This window comes from Psittacula echo (assembly GCF_963264785.1).
Source record: "Psittacula echo genome assembly, chromosome: 8".
Taxonomy (NCBI): domain Eukaryota; kingdom Metazoa; phylum Chordata; class Aves; order Psittaciformes; family Psittacidae; genus Psittacula; species Psittacula echo.
This window is the reverse complement of record NC_137744.1, coordinates 20,882,502-20,895,389: the sequence shown is the minus strand read 5'-3', so window position 1 is coordinate 20,895,389 and position 12,888 is coordinate 20,882,502.

The following is a 12,888-nucleotide window of genomic DNA, read 5'->3' as shown; positions in this document are numbered from 1 at the left end:
TCATTTTCCACATAAAATTAGAACATCTTAAATATGTTTTTTCCTTCTGCACTAGTGAACTTAAGAAACCTTTCATCTTTTTGTTCAAGCTGACCTCTGTCCTTCCTTCTCTTACCCTTTTACCCTATCTTCACGTTATATTATCTGTCTGCATTAAGCTTGTAATTTTTTCCACTTGCAAAATCATTTAATCATCGATGTAACTTGCCTCTAAGTTATGCATACTTCAGTTTAATGAACCTGTATTTTCACATCTTAACAGTCTGGGTCACCAACTGTAATGAATATTAAAAAATGTAAGCAAGCATATAAAGATCTAGCTAATGGACCTGCCACATAGAAACAAGAATAAACCAACTGAGTATTCTCAAAACTCTGTACTCTGGGGGTTATTAAGACATAATCTTAAAAAAGAATGAAGATATTAAGCTGTTTTATTAACAAAACCAAACTTCTATGAAAGAAGTTACTAGCTGCAGATGAGCAGTCTACCAGGACTGTTCATGTCTGTTCAGTGTACTCAGAGTGTTTAGACCTGAAGTGTTCCAACATCATCTAAATGACTACTTCACTCATTGCCATTGCACCAGTTTACACTAAACACATCCTAGTTTTGGCACTGAATTTTCATTGTTGTTTCTGCCAGCAATCTCCTCAAATCACTGCCTTAGCTGTTATTAATGACTAGGATCCTAGAAATACTGTTTTGGAAACATGAAGCCCATTATAACTAAATGATCAAATTCTTCTGACCAAGGAGAAGGTAAGGATATGATGTATCATGTAAGGGTAGTGCTGAGTGTCTTAAGGAAAAATTTAAATGAAGTAAAATTTTAAACCATATAGTATGGCACAGCTAGAAGAGACAGGATGTTTCGTTTAGGTACAAGAAGGCTTTATATGCAGCCTTACATTCAGCATGGATAGAAATTCTCTTATTTTACATTAAATGATTGTTAAAGTTACACCAAAAAATTCACTTGGAAAGGACAGAGAGCCTGAATTTGCTGCCATTTTATATCACCCACTCAGGAATAAATGACATTAAATCAAACAAAAGGTATTCTTCCCCAGATATTTATGATAAAAAGCCACACAGGTTTACTGTTCAGAAATGGTTCTTGAAATAATTTTCCATAGCAACTGATGGCTATTTTTGCTATAAATAATTGCTTTCTGCTACTTTTATTTACTTTTCTTTTCATTCTTTCATATTACTTGAATACATTTGAAGCCACTGATGACTACGGAATTCTTTCAATCTGTTTAAATAAAACAGGACAAAAAATTCTGGGCAAAATGCACAGAAGACCCTATTCTTCAAACAAAAATAGCAATAAAAGAAACTTTAAGTTATCCCAGAGCTGTGGAGACAATGAGAGCATGTATTTGCAGTCAAAACACTACTTGTTCACAACAAACATATTGTATTTTTAGTATGAAATCAAAACAACTTGATTTTATCAAAGTAGCATTTCTTAAACAATTAACAATGACACTATTCGGGTTTAAAAAGTCACAAAGTACTAGATAGGAGCTATCAGTAACATTTTTGTTTCTTCATTATGGGGGAATGGGAAGAAGCTCTAATTACTGCTAAAAGTGACTGTAGTATGAAAACTGCTGTCTTTAATTGCTAGCAGGAATTCATATGCTTTAGGGTAAAACAGGTATAAACACCTGTAGCCTATAAATAATGTAGCTGTCACTCTCACACCCTGGAGAAGTTAAACTGCTGCTGATTCAGCATGAGCAAAAATCAAAGTGCTCTTCCAAGAGGCTTCAGAAAGCACTGTTTTAGAGACTAGATACGTCAAGGTACAATAAATCCATGGAACAGGTTATTCTGTGTGTTATTTGAATTTAGAAACATGAATAACATCTGGTATGAAGAAGAAAATTTCCAAGCCCAGCAGGATGATGTTATTTCAACAGCCAGACCTCAAAATTAACTTGTAAAGGAAGTGCTCCTGCCACCAGAAATAATCCATGTTGCGCCACTTAAACTTCCAAGACCTGACTGCTAAACTGTGCCCCCAACTGCAAACTTGGGTATGTAATTTCCTATTTTCTAAATCTATTCAGAAATCTTCATCGATCTTGGTCCCCAATGAAGTCCTATAGAAAACATGAGTACACAAAAATAAAATCTCATCTTATTCCAGAGCTATTGGTTGTCTTAAGTTTTTGAAGGACATACATAATTCTGAGATCCTCTGTCACCCAAGAACAACACCCTGAAGGAAGTTGTTTGTCTTTCTTTCAGGAACAAATTAGGTCAAACCAATGAAGTAGGCACTGAAGCAGCCTGAGTTGGATCTCTAATTAGCAAATGATTTACTGAATTAGCTCTGGGTTTTGTTTTTGCTTTTTCCTAGTTCTTTGGTTTGTGGAAATCTGTGTTCACATGAGAATAAGATTACCAGTGAACCATTTGTGTACCAGTGATTACACTGATTGCCTATGACATCCATATGACGGCAATACTACCAGTCTTGGGAGAGTCTAAATGCACCACAATGATTGCCAGTTTAGTGATCATTTGTAGCAAAAGCAAGTAGATTTAACATTCAGGACTATTCCCCCTCTATTACCATGGTCACTTCAATAGCTAGAAGCCAATTTACTGTACAGAATGGATATAGTGAGCATATGAAAACCAGCGAGCTACTGAAGCCAGCCAGCCTCAGCAACCAGACAGTGTTGATGTCTTACCTCATGTTCAGCCAGACCATTTTTAAAGTCCTTTTTTATGGGTATGAATTTCCAGGCAGTTTTCACTCTGCCCATTTGTTAATAGTGACCATAAATTTAGTTTGGTGCCCTTAATTTGCTACATTTTGTATTCTTAGAAGTATTCTGCATTGCAGAATTTACTGCCCAACCAAAGACCTTCAATTTCTGCTACTCAGATGAGCTCTGGCAGTACTGCTGATTAAACATATTGCTAATGTTTCAGCTGATGTATTTTCCTGGGCTATGGAGGTATGCATGCATGTGTCTCAGTGGTGATGATTTGTGAATACTTATGAACTGATCCACATGCACAGTACTGAAAAAAAATTGTTAAAATGTAAATTATGGGGCATCACTGGCAATGGCTTGACAATATTATGACATTAAAAAGAGGCAAAACTACGCAGGACAAGAACATTCGCCTCTGAAATGAAACACTTTGAACAAAGTAAAATCATATTCACTGATAAAGGCTAAGGAAGAAAGCAAGAAAAAATAAACATCAGGGAGGGTCAAAACCAGAAGTGGAGCTAGTAATGTGATACTAACAAAAATATAGCCAATTTATACAGACTGATAAGGAGATTCAAAGCAATTAGTACAAACTTCTGATCTTGAACTATTAAACAAGTGCAGAAGAAAATAATCCATCAAATGGATTTACTAAGGCAATGCAGTCAGCAGGACTAAAACAATAAATGATAAAAAATAGGACTAAAGCATTGAACTGAAGAGCAATAACCAGAAAGTTATTATTGAAAAAAAAAATCAAGAATACTTTGGGGAAGACACCTCATACAGACAGGAAAGAAGGTGATCGTGGTTTAGACACTTCTGCTGATGCACACAAAATGGTGAACTAAACCATTATAACCATGCCAGAGCAGGCATTTAGTCAACACCTCTGGAATCATTTCACTAAGGGAAGGTATCAAACAAACCACTCAAACCCTCACACACAGAGATAAGGAAATAGATTCTAAACTTCTGACAGAAGTTCCAGCCGAAATTCCAATGAAGAAATTCCAATGAGAGATTTTTAGCGCTCAAGACTGAAATACCCCTTTTCTTTGAGGTGTTTGGCATATGACTAACAACAGAAAAGAAACATTCTTCTGCCACCACTTACAACTGTTAGATAACATAGCTTAAATCTCCAGGGTTAGCAGGTTGTCATGAGCCCTATGCTAACAGAAGGAGTATTTTACTCTAGAAGACACTTGTTATTTCTGGCAGTTAAACAAGTTATTCCAATAAAGTAGAAAAGATCGTGAAGGAAAGTTAATATTCCATTTCTCTTTCTGTACTGATTTGTATGATACATATTGAAATAATAAATAGACAATTAAATCACAGCATTTTTTGATGGGCATTTCTATTCCAGCTTTACCAGGACAGTGTTGGGTTTAGATTACATTTTGTTAAATGTGCTTGCCATTTGGCACAACTTGTGGAAGCTTAATGTCAGGAATGACACTGAAATGACCGAATTTGAGAGCAGGCTGAAGCCACCTTTCCTTACAGAACCTTTCCATTTTTACACAAAGATTTTCAGGAGCTCTGAAATATCATTTTCTTTTTCTACTTATATGATCTTGAAGAGTCAATAAACCCTCTGCTCGAAAAGAGAACTTGTCCTGTGCTCCCCCTTCACACAGCTCTGCAGGACTCCACAGCAGGTTTTCCTTTTCTTCATCTGGTTTATTTTAAACTATGTATATTGAATTCCATTGCAGAAGCCATCCAAGGGTTTTATCCATAAAAACTGAATGGGGTTATAGCTTCCGCTGCCAATGTGATATCTGTGTGATTGGATTAGGTTTAGAAATATTCCTGGTGGTGGTAAGGAGATAAAACCCCCACAACTCTATGGGCAGAACATTTCAAACAGAGCTTTTAAATTTAGCTATTCTCCTCAAAGTTTCTTGAAGGCATTCAATATCTTTCTGCAAATAATTGTTCTCCACTCAGTTAAATCAACCACTTGTGTTTGGTTTGTTGTTTTTGCAAGCTCACTGCTTTGGTTAAACCACTACCTACTCAGGACAACAGAAAGTGGCAAATGTCAATTAAAACTGTTCACAACTCCCTCAGTTAGCGTTCTGCAACATAAAATTGAGAGTGAAAATGAAAAGCAGAGCCTCCAAACCAAATATAATTCAACTGGAGACTTGACTTTTTACATTTTATAGTGAAACAATCTTTTTCTAAGGTTTGTTTATTCTCTTTCAGTACATTATAAATTAAATGAGTTCCTTCCTGGTCTGTTTCTATTCAGCGCTAACAAGAGAACCTGATGTGCTATAGAATCTGTAGAGATGAGAGGTGAACACAAATCCTGCATAAACCAGCATTTCTGAATGTCAGGGAGGTCTGAATAGAGATCTGATTTTTTGGTCTACCTTGAGCTATAATAAAGCCAACAAAGCACTAGATTCTACTCTGGCTAAGAACCTTTGTAGTTGAGGTGACACCACGGGGTCATGGTATATACTTTTCATTTCACAGGGGAAGATGTTAACAGTAAAATATACCCTTATATAGGGGTTAAGTAGGTATGTACATTTGCTAAACACTCCTTTTAAAAAGGCAAGTGTGAAGGTAGCCCTGTATCAAAGTAAACCGTCACTTCCTAGAAAATATTATCCAATTGAGAAAACACTTAATTAGATCACTTACGATGATTAAAAAGATCCAGCATAAGATTCATTATGCGGCAGATCTCTGAAATACATTGTATCCTAATTGAATGTTTGTGAAGAAATTCATATTGTGTTTTATGGTACAATTTTATGCATCATCAACTAGCAATTGGACCAATTTAAAACTCTGAACCCTTGAAAGCTTCAAGCACAAAGCAAATATTGTTGCCTATATTCATTTCAAGAGCAAACTGACAAGGAATGTTGAGCCTGTTACACATTCTGGAATATCCTTCCCATGTTGCTTGCACACACACAAGATCATAGAATAGAATCATAGAATAGTTAGGGTTGGAAGAGGACCTTAAGATCATCCAGTTCCAATCCCCCTGCCATGGGCAGGGACACCTCACACTAAACTATGTCACCCAAGGCTCTGTCCAACCTGGCCAAACAAGCAAGCAATAGAGCCAACCCCACGCAAATAGAACAACCTCAGCCAAAATAAAGCATCTCTCACGCCAAGGATGAAGAGAACCTGAACCCTGTATTCCAGAATAAATGGAATTTCAATTAGCACTTTGGATTTTCATGTTTTTATCCCCATGGCTGTTCTTATCCAAATCCTCACCAGAGTTGCATCAACCTCTTACTATATATGCAAATGTACTGTATTGAAATCTTTATAATCCTGTTCTGAAAATCCAGAGGATACAGATGAGCACTTGATATTGCTCCATATCATAACCTTGGTTTCTCTATCATACATCAATATTTGCAACAGAACTGACTGACGGAATTAAAGGAAAGACAAGAATGAAACACCACAGAGGCAGGAAGAATGCACAAATTCATAGCAGATTTAGTCTGAGATAGCTTCTGCAAATTAAGCTAATACAGTCTAGCTATACTTACATGGGAATAACTATGTACTCTTTAATATTTATTCACTGGGTATGATTCGCTCTGCTATAAAGCACTCAAGGACGTTACGCTTAATGCCTTGGTCTTGTGATCCCAGTCAAACTCAGGACTGACACCTCATCTGAGGCTAGAAACAGCAAAAACAACAACAAAATAATCACTCCCCCATTTGCAGAACACTCACATTTTCTGCATCTCACCTTAGTACAGGCAGCAAAATAATCTCATATCAGGAGATACTGCATTGCATTAGCAGCTATTGAAGATACTGGCAAAACTGCAGCACAGTTTTCTTTGAACTGACCAATGCATCTGTTTCTGGATAAGAACAAAAGGGGGTAAAAATTAAAATCCATCCCACCTATAGCTTGGCTTCCAGGATTTTCTGTCAAATTTTCATCATGTTTTTTCCAATGACTTTTTTTTTCCCGTCTGTAAACCTGTGCGAGAACAACTGGATGTTGGTACTATACTTTACTCACATGAAAATGTCAAGCCAAGCAAGGAAGCAATAAAAAACAAAGCAGAAATACGCTGAGAATTTATAATGCGATCTTAGTAGGCATCTTGCTTCTCTGATGTGTAGTGTTGTCTGCAAAAACGTAGAGCCAGATTAATGAGAGCTACAGGAAGAAAACATTTGTCATGTATATCGTTTTAACCAATAAAAGCACTTGTATAGTACTTATTCTCAGTACTCAGCAAAATATTTCTAGTGTTCATTTCTAGATTGGTAAAATAGCAAGTTTAGCTATTTAGCACCTTTTCATATTATTTAAGGTAATATTTGCCCTGCATGTGTTTTTACTTAGGAGTCACAGGTTCTGGGTGGATGTAACAGCACTGATGTAAAGCAACACAGATACGTGCATCATAAAATGGAGAGGGGGGGAATGAGACTAGTACTACAATTGTAAACTGCAATTCCAACCCCTGCAACAACCCACAGGGTTACTAAACACTTACAAAAACAGATCAGGCTACCCTTTAGTACTGATCTTGCCCGGGGCAGGAGCTGAATCTGTCCCTAAAATGCAGGACCTAATAACAGCCTTGTGCAAGGATGCTCTTAATGCAATACCACCTCTCTGTGCCACTCTGTACCCAGTACACCATTTCCATTTGTGACTCAGGGAGGGGACACTGCACCATCAACTATGTTTTCTTACAGGAGGTAGTATTCTTCTTTTGTATATGATTTCTGTTTGACATATATTGTTAGTGACTATTGATGTTAAACAGGCTTTGGCTGCTTGTACCGCAGCACTCCTGATTTATCTTTCCCACTGTAGAGAAGTTACTCTGCTTACTAATATGTTCTGTCCTCCTGACATGGACAATTGAGACATGAGATTAACAGAGCAAGAGCTGGGATTCACAGCATGTGTTCACAAAGCAATATTAACACTGGAGCTACTGGATCTTGACACTGCGTGTTCTACTGCAAACATGTGTGAGTTGGGGTTTTTGCCCCAATATAATCTCTTCTTCGCTTGCTTTTAGGTTCTTCCCTGTTGAGAACCACTGTTTGGTATGTTTGAAAGCACCTAGGGTAGGCACACACCTTTCTCAGAGACTCCATAAACACTGGCATGCCTAAGCAGCAGTAGTCTCTACTCCACAACACAGAAGATGCAAGACAGAGCAGAAGAGGAGATGTGGAAAAAAAAGCATTTAATACCTTTAACAGGCACATAAATGACAATAACCATTTAAGTGTTTGCTAAAGTAGCATATTGCAAGGAACACTCACAATGAAAAAGCTCTTGGAGATGAAAGAGCAGAAAGTGAGCTTTTTTTCCCTCCCATGTGTGGTCAAATAAATACATTTATCTCTTGTATTTCCTTAATTGTACACACGGAAGAGCACTCTTTTACATTGTCTCTCAGACACTCCCCACCCCTTCTCCAGCATACTTTTCGCCATTTGCAGTATTATATCTGAGAAAAGCCCAAGTTTGCTTCTCAGATCCAGTGAGCAAAGTTCAACAAAGGCCCTCTGGTTTTCTTTCCAGAGAAAGCTGGATCATGTTCTCCAGCTTTCTTTGGAAATACCGTATCCAGAAACATTTTTATGACACATCATTTGAATTGCTTTTTTTAATTCCATTAATACTTAGCACTTCTAAAAAAATCAGAAAAAAAACCCACAAGAAATGGAAGGTAGCATCAAAGTCACTAGCACTTGTGTCATTTTCTTTGTACCGTTTCTCAGGAAGCCTCAGCCAGTTTATTGCTATCTGCTGCAAACTAAAACATTCCACGGAGAGCTTCTGCACAATTTAGCCATGACTATTATCTCCATTTTTACCTGGTTCCTTCCAGCAAACACTTTTCGACTTCTGTATTTCTTCCTGTTCTTCTATTCTTAAAGGTGTATTCCACATCCTCTCAGTCACTGTCCCCTCCTCACTTTAAATTCATTTCAGCTGTAAAATCTCTACACTAATCTTCACAGCACAAGGCAAGCAAATCCTTCTGCCCCACTAACACAAACTGCTTTCGAGATGCAGAGGTGAGAGCAAGAAAATTCAATTCTGACACCTGTGTGCTTTACTCTATTTTATCACTTCTCTTTTGATTGCCAGCAGTATTAATTTGATTGTGCATCACGGAAGACTTTCTTTTACATCTGTATGAGCTTCCTGATAGGTTAAAGAGGGAATTTCTTCCCCATTCTGCATAATACAAAGCACGGTGTACACTCACAATTGTTTTGTTTTAATAACAATATTTTTACCTGTTGGCCTCAGGATGGAAGCTAAAAGTTCACAGGCTTCTAGTATTTGGAAACAACTGTAATGGCTTCTTTCTCATTAGATCAAAATTACCCTTGCAGGATATTTTATTTATTCAACTCTTCATAATTCTGGGGAATTTTGCAGATCTTCCCCACTGGCAACAGAAAATACACCCTAAGGAGTATGAGTGTATTTAGTTATTTTAGAGCTGCACTCTAAAACTCCTCTAACAATAAGGAAAATAATGACCCACTTAGAAAGTAACCCTAGTACAATCCATCAAACACTGCTTGAAGAGAATGGGATACGCATCGAATCTCAACTAGGAGACATTGTGGATCTGCTGTATAAGTTGGCTACATTCCTTTCAAAACCTGTTTCATGGGAACAAGCAGTAATCAAATAAAACCTGGGATTTGTTTATTCATGGTTAAAAAAAACAGAGCAGGGATTACACACATTGTCTTTAGGACGAAACTGACCAAAAGAGCTAACATTTTTTGCATCAGTGTAAATTACATTTACAGTGCATAAATACACACTCACTACTATGCTTGCATGCACATTTTGCAATATGGATAAAAGAACATTTAAACACAATGAACTCTAAAGCTCTGTTTACAGCATACTTTCATCCTTCTTTTCTGATTACGGGGTACTCCCATGAAAGATTACACTGATTTCAGTAAGGGCAAGATAAGGGCATACATGAAAATACACGTTTTCCTTTCCTTTAAGTGCTACAAAAGTTTGCTGAGCATCTTTAAAAAGGGCAATGAATACATCTCTCCACGTTTAAACAGTTCTGGAAAGCATTAGGTAAAATATTTACTTAACAACCTAAGAACTCATGTTCTGCCACCCAAAAAAGGCAAGCATGCCCTCCAAACAAAAAATCGAAAATATCCCACCCCCAAAATGAGCCAAAAATGTTTAGAAATTACCTATTAAAAATAAATAAATAAGGGGAAAAAAAGGACAAAAAGCCTGAGAACAAAACATATTTGGTGTAACAGGAAATGGAAATGCCTTTTACATGTTCTCTACTCTAGGATGCAACTTTGCCAGGAAAAACTCTAAGCTTCTTCAAGCACTGTAAACAGAAAAGAATTGTGGCAGACAATCAAAAAGTGGTAAGACAGTAGGAATAAACTAAATTCAGGTCTTCCTTGTTATGTCTTCAGTCAGGACAAGCAGTAATTACTCGATTCTTCCTTTCAAAGCCTATTTTTCGAGTGCCCATGCTGTCGCCTCTTAGCTTTGTCACCGAAATACCTTTTTACATGTAGTAAATTGCATGTCACAAACCTTTCAACTTCCCTAATTTTCGCAAGGTAAGCACTTACTTTCACTTTGCTTCAAACTGTGTAAATATCCTTCAATAAATTTTATCAAAAATGGTACGAAACATTTCCTTTTTCACTGTTACCTAAGAAACCGCATGTATCTGGGCACGATGAGCATGCTGGTTTTTAATGGGTAACTTTCTCTTCTACTGACACTATGATCTAACTCAGACAGCATTTTGAGACTAGAAGGCTTTTACCTTGATGAAAACAAAATACAAAAGTTACCACAGATGTTACTTATCATTCAGAGTTAAAGGTACAATGTGGTGTTTATACCAGTATCGCTACTAAAATGAGAATGGGCACGTGCAGAATTGAGTCACGTATCTTTCTGCTTCAGGTGCAGAGCTGTATGAACCACTAATTTCTTTTGCCACTTAGACTAGTTTGCTATTATTTACCAGATTGTTTTCTCCTTATGCATGCAAGAGGACTGCATTGGGAAATGCTTATTTGAATTACTCACATTTTCATACAGCTCAGTACCAGTTATTCAGCTACCAGAATCATATATTTATATCTCCCTCCCCTCAAAGGTCTCTGCAACCAGTTAGGGAAAAAGTACCACTTTATCAACCAGACATGCGGAACAAAACCAGAACATCAAGTGAAGGCACTGCTTAGGAACTAATCAAAGCAGTTTTACAGGTATTCACCAATAATGAACGCACTACATTAACTTTTAACTTACATGAAGTTAAATATTGGTTAATTTTGTTACAAGCAGCCACTTAAAAAGACAGCTCCTGCTGCTGGGTAAAATCCTTACAATGCATAGCCAAAATTGAGTTTTGCTGCTCAAAAAATAAGGCACTGAGGCTTAGCTGGGGAAAGGCAGCTGTTGTAAGAAGGAATGTGAGAGAATGGGAGAGGGAATTGCAGAGCCTGACTGGTTCTTGCCATGGCCAAGGTAAGCAGAGATTCAAGCACAGCTATTGCTTCTTCATGGAACAGCCATCCATCCCAGCACTGGAAAAAGCCTACTCTCCCATATATTGGCCTTCTGTAGCAGCAGCAGTTCAGCTCTCCACAGCATTAATGCTGCAAAATTAGCCAGAAAAATGATTCTGTTGCTCTAGGCAACTGCATGCATCATTTTTTGCATCACTTTTTTGTAAACTTGAAACTTTCTGTAATGCTTATTTTTGTTTGCACGTTACAAAGTGCTGGTAGAGTCTTCAAATCCCGCCATTAAACAGTATTTCCCATCAGCATCCACTTAAAGATCACAACCATGTACAAGATCATTATGCTTACAGACATGAAAATTCATTTTTATAGATCCTTATCTGTAGAGCCTACAACCATATTTTAGCAACTGCCCAATCTGTTCTCATAATTAAAAGTTTTTGCTCCATTCTTATTTTCACCCAGTATTGAATAGTTACATGTTAATAGCGTTCTATTTCTTAGAGTTTATTTTTAGTTCTGCTCCCCTTCATCTGTAAATAAGTCATGGGAAGAAAAGGAATTATTTTCCCTTTCAAGCTGAGCTGTCACATAATAAAATATTTCATCACATTTGACTATATTAAGAATATAACTTTCAATGTATATCCTTTCTTCCAAGATTTCTGAATATATATATGTCGAAATTGAGCAAGTGTGACATAGTTCTTGGTTCCCTTGGGAACAATATTCTGAGCTCATTTGAGTTGTGACCTGCTTATGCTGCCAGGGAGTATTAGTATTTTTGTTGGATCTTTGGAACAGAGATCTGGAATGAAGGACGAAGGTAAAAAATAAGACACTTTAACTTCACTGATGGAAAACAGATGAGATATTGCCCTATTTCAGAAGAGAGTTTTGTCTTTTTATAGGATCTGCCCCATTTTGTAAACTCAACTGGAGAGATTAGGTTTTTTTTCATAGTAAAATTTTTCAGATTAACTATGCATGGAGAAGCCTACACAGCTGTCTGCAGCACAGCTTATGGTCAAGAGGTCTGAACAGGTTTCAATATAGAAATAAGAATGCAAATTAACTTCAAACCAGACTATATTGGCAAATCCTATAATATTGCCTTTTGTCTCCTGACATGATCACCCAATATAGATTATCCATTACATTAAATGGTTCAGTTATCATTTCTGCTTACAACACAGGACTATGTACAATTTAACCCATGACTTGGGCCCTATGAGTTACATTAATTCAAATAATACTTATTGATGCTTCCTTCATCTGACTTTTAAACTTCACTTCTAACATATTATCCTTTCAGTGCATTGATACTCACAAAAATCCATCCTCTCACACACAGTTCCTGTCATAACAGGATCAGGCTCTCTTTCTGGCAATACTTTCACTCATATTCTCTTTTGATCAGTTAAAAGCAGGATGAGGCCAGTGAATACTTTTCCATATCTCTTCTTCAACCTGCTTTGGGTTATATTGCTCCTCTTCCAGTCCTTTCTTTCATTTTATGTAAGGAATGGCATTCACAGCTGTGTCATCACTTACTGATCTTGCATCAGTATTGCATAGTGCTTGTGA